Genomic DNA, 8,681 nt, shown 5'->3' with positions numbered 1-8,681 from the left:
AATTAAAATTTATTAAAAACTAAGATATTTCACTAAAATTTTTTTAGACACTGATTTAAATTAAAATAAAAATTCAAATATAGTTAATTTAATATGAAGTGATTATTAAGAGAGGTTTGCTATACATACAAGTCTTTTTGGCTTACAAGTTTTATAAGTTGGCACAAGTCCAACAAAAAACATGCATTACACTCCCACATTCAAGAGTAAATAAACGCACGTTATTCAACCACTTTCTGTTTCCAAAGCACGCTACTCACCATGCATTATAAACGACTCTTCTTCTTCTTCCTCTATGAAAACGAGTTTCTTGCCAAATTTGAAGATAATGGAACTTCAGAAATATACCCAAACGATTACAGAAATACACTCAAACGATTACAGAAATACACCCAAAGGATTATAGAAATACACCCAAACGGTTACAGAAATTCACCCAAACGATTATAGAAATACACCCAAAGGATTATAGAAATACACCCAAAGGATTACAAAAACTACACCCAAAAATTTGTTGAAATACACCTTATGCATAATTCATAACTCTTTCTCTTTCTCCTCCTTATCTTCTGCTGCTTCTTCTTCTTCAAAAACGATTTCAGAGCTTGATGTCAAAAAACAATGAAAATCGAGAATAACGAAGAAAGAAAACAGAGAGAAAAGCACGTAAATAAAGAAGGAGAAAGAGAAGGCAAGAAATGAAAGAAAAGAAGAAGAAGAAGAAGAGGAGGAAGAAGAACGTGCAGCAAAAAGAAGAAGAAGGTGCAGTGAAAATGTGCAGTAACGGTTAAAGAAGGAGAAAGAGAAGGCAAGAAACGAAAGAAAAGAAGAAGAAGAAGAAGAAGAGGAAGAGGAAGAAGAACGTGGGCAAGAAGAAGAAGAAGGTGCACTTGTAAAGACTTGTATAAAAAAACGTTTGTATGTGGAGAATTTCTCTTATTAAGAAGTTAAATAATTGAATAAATCTCCACATACAAACGTTTTATCCATACAAGTCCATATATTCTATTTCATGTTAGACGCGCCTCTTTTAGCACCTCGGTTTCACGCGCCTTCTAATTTAACAGATTTTTCAATCAACGCGCGCACGTTCTTCTTTGTGCCGTTACTACACGTTCTTCTCTTTAATTTTTTCGTTAGTAGTTTATGATTCTATAGGTGAATAATGTTTCATCGTTGATGTGGTTTGAATTGAATGTAATGTAAAAGTTCTGCATTGAAGAAAATATTTTTCTGTATTTGTAGTACATTTGGGTGTAACACGAAGATATTTGGGTATATTCTTTAAGAATTTTCGGTGTATATGTGCTGATAAATTCTGCATAATTAAAACTTCTTCTTCTTTCTCCTCCTCATCTTCTGCTGCTTCTTTTTCATCTTTTCATCATAATCATTGTAAACTCCAAAGAATTAATAAAAAATTAGCTAATAAATTAATTATTATTGAAAGAAATTAAAAATAATAAATAATTAGCTAATAAATTAATTATTATTTAAAGAAATTAGAAAATTTTTTTTCTAATTTATAGAGGTTGAAATAATTATGTTTCTAGTATTAAATATATTAGTAGCTCATATATTTACTCTAATAAATAAATATAGCATAAAATTAAAGGAATAGAGGTAAGTAGCACTCGCACTTTTAGTACGATCATGAGATGCTAAAAGTTAAGGTGATACATTATGGTATCAGAGCAGTTCGTTCCTGTTAGAGCCTTGGGAATGGACTGACTAAGATTCTCTGCATGCTCTAAGTGTCTGTCATGCAGTAGGACTTGTCCTAATGACAAGAAATTGAGTTTCAGATGCATGACTGTCTTTTGATTAATGCTGTTAGTCGACCGTTATATTCCTCATGGTATTAGGTTTGACCAACTTAATACTAATGACTTATGTATATGGGAACACTAATGGCTTAGCATGGACAAAATAGAAGCAATAGGTAATACGAATTACGAGATTTGGGAACGTTAGAGATTACGAAGTTAGCCTAGTTCTGAAGTATAATCTTTATTCATGCTACACGAACTCGTGCCATCTCTTCCTTCATTATCTTCATTGAAATTCTTTGCCTTGGATTTTCTTAGAATGTGATCTGATTATTTTTTTCCGACCAAACCTTATCGTTCCTGTGTACCTTTGTTGGCCTGTAAATCTAATTGCCTACCTGACCTTTTCCAAACATTATCTTTGATATTCTTGTACTTCTCTTCGTGGACTCTATTTTCTTTGGTTTGAGTTCGAACTTGTTCCAATATAACAATTTTCAAGGGCAAAATTTTTTGTAAGGGGGTAGGATGCATGGTGCGGAATTTAAAACCACAAACTAACCGGCAAGTGCACCGGGTCGTACCAAGTAATACCTCAGGTGAGTGAGGGTCGATCCTACGAGGATTGATGGATCAAGCAATGATGGTTGATTGATTTACCTAGTTAGACAAACAGAAAATAGTGTTTGAGAGTTCAAAAAGCATTAAACAGTAAATTCAGAAATTTAATAAAACAAGCAGTAAACAGGTTGTGAAATATGTATGGAGAAACAGTTAAGGCTTTAGAGTTATCTATTTTCCGGATTAACTTTTCTTACTAACTATTTTAATCATGAAAGATTTAATTCATGGCAAACTATATGTGACTAGACCCTAATTCCTTAGACCTTTCTAGTCTCCTCTAATTCTCATCAACTGCCAATTCCTTGGTCAATTAATTCCAATTAGAGGGTAAAGTTTAATTCTAGTTATTATACCACAAAAATCCTAACTATCCAAATATAAGAGGATTATATGTCACGTATCCCGTTAAGTCCAGATAATTAGAATTTAGGAGAAATTATTTTCAAGTTGTTGTTCAAGTAAAGAGTTTTTCCAAGTTATACAAGAACTCAATTAGAAAGAGGGTCATACTTCCGTTCCACCCAAATTCATAAGATAAAGAACGAAAATAATTCTTGAATTATAAATCAGTACATGAATTAAAATAGAAAAGCAATGGAATCAATCCATACAAATAGACATAGCTCCTAACATTAACAATGGAGGTTTAGTTGCTCATGGTTCAGAGTGAAAAACTAGGATTCTGGTAAACTATAAATTGGAATGGAATAATCCCCCTAAAAGAAGTTTCTTTTTTTCTTTTATATCTAATCCTAATTAATTTAAAATCTAATTTCTAAAACTAAAATAATATCTTTTTCTATTTTAAAATTAAAGTTCAAATCAGAATTAATTATAACAATCAGTAGGTCTTCAATTGATGGATGGGGACCACTTGCTTCGTAGGACCCACGCCTAACTTGGGAAATAACTAGAAGTGTTCGCATGATTCCTCCATTCTGCAGCCTCTAATCTGTGTTTCCTAGGTTGAAAACTGGGTAAAAAATAGCCCAGAAATCGCCCCCAGCATTTTCTGCATTTTCTGCATGTGGCGCATGTCACGCGTACGGGTCAGTCACGCGTACGTGTCGACGGTCTTCTTCGCGTGTCACGCGTATGTGTCAGGTATGCGCACGCGTCGTCGTGCAAATCTCCAAATCAAACGTACGCGTCAGGTGCGCGTACGCGTCGCTCCTCGCTGGTCATCTCCTTTAATTCTTGTGCTGCAGAAACTCCATCAGATCCAGCCGAATGCTACCTAAAATAAACAGAATTGCACAAGACTCAAAGTAGCATCCATAATGTCTAAACGATAATTAATTCTTGATTAGACTCAACAAATTAAATGCAAATTCACTAGGAAAAGATAGGAAAGATGCTCACACATCACAACACCAAACTTGAATTGTTGCTTGTCCTCAAGCAACCAAAACTAATATAGGCTTAGGATGTGAATTTGCATGAGAATGAGAGTTCGATTAATCTCATGTCTCTTCTTATAGTGGGGTTTACAGCTGCAATCCTGAATAGTTTTAGCATTTCACTCTCCTTTGAATCAGGAGGATGTTACTGTCATTTGGAATTAGAATTCGGATAATATTATGAGTTCTCTAATCTTTTGTACTTCAATTTAATCCTTGAACACAGAAAATTTTCTTTGATTCTCTTTTCTTTGGTGCTTTGCACCCTGAGTCTAGCCGTGACTTTAAATGTTTTTTCTCAAGCTTCACTTGACATAGAAACACCACAAGCACTTAACTGGGGAACTCTCTCTAAAGAGTCTTTTTTTTTTTCAGTTACTCCCAGACAGTGGTGCTCAAAGCCTTTGGCATACTCTGTTAAATGCACTTGATCTCGACTCTTAGTGTTCTGTCTCAAGGATTACTTGACACAATCACACCACAAGCATATGACTAGGAAAACAACTCTTTGAGCTTTTAATCATGTCTGACCTCCCTAGTCATTGATGCTCAGAGCCTTGGACCTTGCTGCTATTTTTTCTTTTGCTGTTTCTTCTGCTTCTAGGATTAAACTTTCACTTATTGCAGAGAATTCATAATAGTTCTCTAAATTCCTGTTCCTTGTACATCAACATTCTTTGATTCAAATTTAAATATGCACTGTTCATGTCATGCATTCAGAGTCACAGAAAATACCACCACATTTGAATAAATGAGACTACTCTTAAAAAAATAAACTCAATTTCTCATGCATTACATCCCCTTTTCTTCTTTCTTTTTGATTTCAAGCTCAGTGGGCAATACATGAGACACCTTTCAGAATTAAAGCAATTAGCAAAAATTTTGAAAATAACAGAACTAAACTAGAACCTAGATATCTAACTAATAAAGGATCATGCAATAAACAAGGCAAAATAGCAGAAAACCGGAACATAATATAGTAAGAGCGGGAAGGAATATAAAATGAAAGGAACTCAACCACCTCAGTTATTCTAGCGGTCATTTTATTCTTCAGGTTGTGCTCCTCCGTGAAGATGATTCGCCTCCCTTTGGTACCATAAAATTAGACAGAAAAGCCATAAGCAAAGCGTCAACACCAAACTTAAAGGTTTGCTTGTCCTCAAGCAAAGAAGAACTGAAAACAAAAACAAATAGTATGTTGAAAGAAGAATAAAAGGATAAAAGAACAAGAGAGAATTAGGATTTAGGAGGGAGAGAGAATGAAAATCAAAATTGGGCGGCAAACTAGTGGAGTTGTGCGGCGCATGCGACGCGTACGCGTGGGGCGCGCGATTTTCATAGTGACGCGTGAGCGTCAGGCACGCGTATGCGTGCCCTTGGTTTGTGCGAATCGCGCGAAGGCAGCCGCGTCCATGCGCAACTCTCTGTTTGTGTGGCTTGGGAAACAAAAATTCTCATATGACGCGTGCGCGTCATGCATGCGCACGCGTGGATGGCCAATTGTGACGCGTGCGCGTGATCAAGTTTGTGCCTCTAGCACAGTTTCAGCCCCAAGCCATCACAACTCTCTGCCCAAATACTCATTGATGCCAATTTTCAGGGTCACGCGTACACGTCAGTGACACGTATGTGTGGGTGGCTAAAAGCGCAATTGACGCGCACGCGTGAGGCACGTGTAACCTTGTTTATGCACAAAGCATAGTTCCAGCGCCACTCCTGCTCAACTCTCTGTTCACTTCTTTGGTGTTGCGCACTCAGGCATGACGCGTACGCGTCAGCGATGCTTGCGCGTCGAACACCTCTTCTCTTTTTTTTTTTTTTAAATTTTTCGGTTCCTGTTCTAAGATAGCTGCATGATCAGAACACACATAAAATGAAAGAAAAAGCAGTAAAAACTCAATAAAAATTAAATAAATAAGAAAATCACTACTACGAAAAATAACCAAGGATACGAAATTATCGGGTTGCCTCCCGACGAGCGCTTCTTTAACGTCACTAGCTTGACGGTCAGTTCTGCTAATTCAGCAGATGAGTGGACCTCTGGCGATCAATCTCGCCTCCAAGATAGTGCTTCAACCTCTGGCGATTCACTGTAAATTTTCTGTCAGAATTCTCTTCCTGTATTTCTACATGACCATATGGTGAAGCTCTGGTAACCACAAACGGTATGACCACCGGGATTTCAGCTTCCCGGAAAAGAGTTTGAGCCTTGAATTATACAGAAGCACTCTCTGTCCTGGCTCAAAGACTCTGATGACAATCTTCTTGTCATGCAACAACTTGGTTCTCTCCTTATAGAGCTTAGCATTCTCATAGGCTGAATATCTGAATTCATGAAGCTCATTCAACTGAAGCATTCGCTTAATTCCTGCAGCTTCTGAATCAAGATTCAGATACCTGATTGCCCAGTAAGCTTTATGCTCCAGCTCAACTGGCAAGTGACAGGCTTTGCCATAGACCAACTGATAAGGCGACAAGCCAATAGGAGTCTTGTAAGCTGTCCGGTATGCCTAGAGAGCATCATCAAGCTTCCTAGACCAGTCCTTTCTTGAAACACTGATGGTCTTCTCTAGAATCCTCTTGAGTTCTCTGTTGGAAACTTCAACCTGTCCGCTTGTCTGAGGGTGATAGGGGGTTGCCACTTTATGATGGACTCCATATCTCTGTAGAAGTGAGTCCAACTGTCTGTTACAGAAGTGGCTTCCTCCATCACTAATGAGTGTCCTCGGGACACCAAACCGGCTAAAGATATACCTCTGAAGAAAGCTCATTACCACCTTGGCATCATTGGTAGGTAGAGCCACAGCTTCCACCCACTTGGACACATAGTCAACTGCCACTAGAATATAGTTGTTTGAATGTGATGGTGGGAAAGGTCCCATGAAATCAATACCCCACACATCAAACAACTCAACCTCAAGAATCCCCTGCTGTGGCATTTCATGGTTGGCAGGGAGATTCGTGACCTTCTCACATCTGTCACAGTGCTTCACAAATTCTCTGGAGTTCCTGAAGAGAGTCGGCCAGTAAAACCCACTCTGAAGGACCTTTGTAGCTGCCCGTTCACCACCAAAGTGGCCTCCATAATCAGACCCATGACAGTGCCAAAGAATCTACTGTGTTTCTTCATCTGGGACACATCTCCGGATGATACCATCTTAACACCTTTTAAAAAGGTATGGTTCCTCTCAAATGTAGTACTTGGCATCAGTCAATAGCTTCTTTACTTGTTGCCTACTGTACTCCCTTGGAATAAAATTCATAGCCTTGTAATTTGCAATGTCTGCAAACCATGGAGCCTGCTGAATGAGGAACAATTGCTCATCCAGAAATGTCTCAGTCACAGTTGTGGGTGGTTGTACTCCTGCTTCAGGCTCAATTCTGGAGAGATGGTCAACTACTTGATTTTCTGACCATTTTCTGTCTTTTATCTCAATATCAAACTCCTGAAGGAGCAACACCCATCTGATTAATCTTGGTTTAGAATCCTGTTTGGTTAGAAGGTACTTCAAAGTAGCATGATCAGTATAAACAATAACCTTAGAACCAATTAAATAGGAACTAAACTTATCAACAGCATACACAATAGCTAATAATTCTTTTTCTGTAGTTGTGTAATTCTTTTGGGAATTATTTAACACATGGCTAGCATAGTAAATGACATGTATAAGCTTACCATGCTTCTGTCCTAAAACAGCTCCTATAGCAAAGTCACTAGCATCACACATCAATTCAAATGATAAATCCCAGTCAGGGATATAATGGGAGCAGAGGTAAGGTTTGCTTTCAGAGTTTCAAAAGCACGCAGACATTCAACATCAAACACAAAAGGAACATCAATAACCAACAGGTTACTCAATGGTTTAGCAATTTTAGAAAAGTCCTTTATAAATCTCCTATAAAATCCTGCATGACCCAAGAAACTCCTGACTGCCTTAACATTAGCTGGTGGTGATAATTTTTCAATTACCTCCACCTTTGCTCTGTCAACCTCAATCCCCTTACTTGAAATCCGGTGTCCAAGAATAATGCCTTCTGTAACCATAAAATGGCATTTTTTCCAATTTAAAACAAGGTTTGATTCTTGACACCGTTTCAAGATAAGAGATAAATGCTTAAGGTAGGATTCGAAAGAATTACCAAAAATAGAAAAAGCATCCATAAATACCTCAATGAATGAACTTTTCAACCATGTCAGAAAAAAATTGAAAGCATACACCTCTGAAAAATTGCTGGAGCATTACATAGTCCAAATGGCATTATTCTGTAGGCAAACACTCCAAAGGGGCATGTGAATGCTATCTTCTCTTGATCTTGAGGGTCCACTACAATTTGGTTATATCTAGAATATCCATCTAGAAAACAATAAAAATCATGACCAGCTAACCTCTCAAGCATTTGATCAATGAAGAGCAGGGGGAAGTGATCCTTCCTTGTAGCAGTGTTGAGCCTCCTGTAGTCTATACGCATTCTCCATCATGTGACTGTCCTTGTAGGAATAAGCTCATTCTTTTCATTCTTGATCACTGTGATCCCTCCTTTCTTGGGAACTACCTGCACAGGACTTACCCAAGGACTGTCAGAAATAGGGTAAATAATACCTACTTTCCATAATTTCATTACCTCTTTTTGGACCACCTCTTTCATGGTTGGATTGAGTCTCCTTTGTGGTTGCACAACTGGTTTAGCATCATCTTCAAGGGTGATCTTGTGCATACACTTGGTTGGACTAATCCCCTTCAAGTCACTGATGGTCCACCCAAGAGCTATTTTATGGCTTCTGAGCACTGAAACAAAGTGTCTCTTCCTCTTCAGGCTTTAGGGAAGAGCTAATAATTTCTGGATATGAATCATTTTCACCCAAGAACACATATTTCAGAGAAGGAGG

Source organism: Arachis ipaensis, chromosome B02 (assembly GCF_000816755.2).
Source record: "Arachis ipaensis cultivar K30076 chromosome B02, Araip1.1, whole genome shotgun sequence".
Lineage (NCBI taxonomy): Eukaryota > Viridiplantae > Streptophyta > Magnoliopsida > Fabales > Fabaceae > Arachis > Arachis ipaensis.
The sequence above is the reverse complement of the archived record's forward strand: the minus strand, read 5'-3'. Positions refer to the sequence as shown.